The following is a 646-nucleotide window of genomic DNA, read 5'->3' as shown; positions in this document are numbered from 1 at the left end:
CTCGAAGAATATAAATTTGATGTTGAATACATCAAAGGAAGCCAAAATGTAGTGGCCGATGCACTAAGTAGGATTTCTTTCGACGAAATCAAAGACAGCAACCAAAATATTGCTCAAATAAAAGTAACAACGAGGTCAATGTCACGAAAAAATGAAACAAAAATGAGTCATCAAAACCAAGAACAAGTCACAAATGAAGTAAACAGCCTCAGTGTGTATGAGGATAACAACGCTACTACCAACCGCAAAATTCCGACAATCATCGTAAAGCATAATGCCCTTGAAGCGCGCGTGAATAAAAGAATAATATTCAATTTTAAACTGTCAGACATGATTTCATCGAAGCAAATTTCGCTAGGGAAATTCTTCGCATTATTGCAAGTGAAAGCAATGGAAACTAATGTAGACACACTCTATTTACCATTGAAGAGCCCAATTTTTACCCTATGTAGAATTGAAGAGTTCAAAAGAGTCGGGCAAAACATCTTGAATGCATGCACAATTATTTTACGAAATCCCACTATTAAAGTACTCGATGATGGGAAAAAATCGGAAATAATGAATCGGTATCACTCTGACAAAATTGTGGGTGGGCATTGTGGTAGAAATCGCCTTTTTGCGAAAATACGTTCAAAATACTTTTGGA

Source organism: Sitodiplosis mosellana, unplaced genomic scaffold (assembly GCF_009176505.1).
Source record: "Sitodiplosis mosellana isolate CC-2019 unplaced genomic scaffold, AAFC_SMos_1.0 Smas_scaffold_5871, whole genome shotgun sequence".
In the NCBI taxonomy this organism is placed as follows: domain Eukaryota; kingdom Metazoa; phylum Arthropoda; class Insecta; order Diptera; family Cecidomyiidae; genus Sitodiplosis; species Sitodiplosis mosellana.
The sequence above is the reverse complement of the archived record's forward strand: the minus strand, read 5'-3'. Positions refer to the sequence as shown.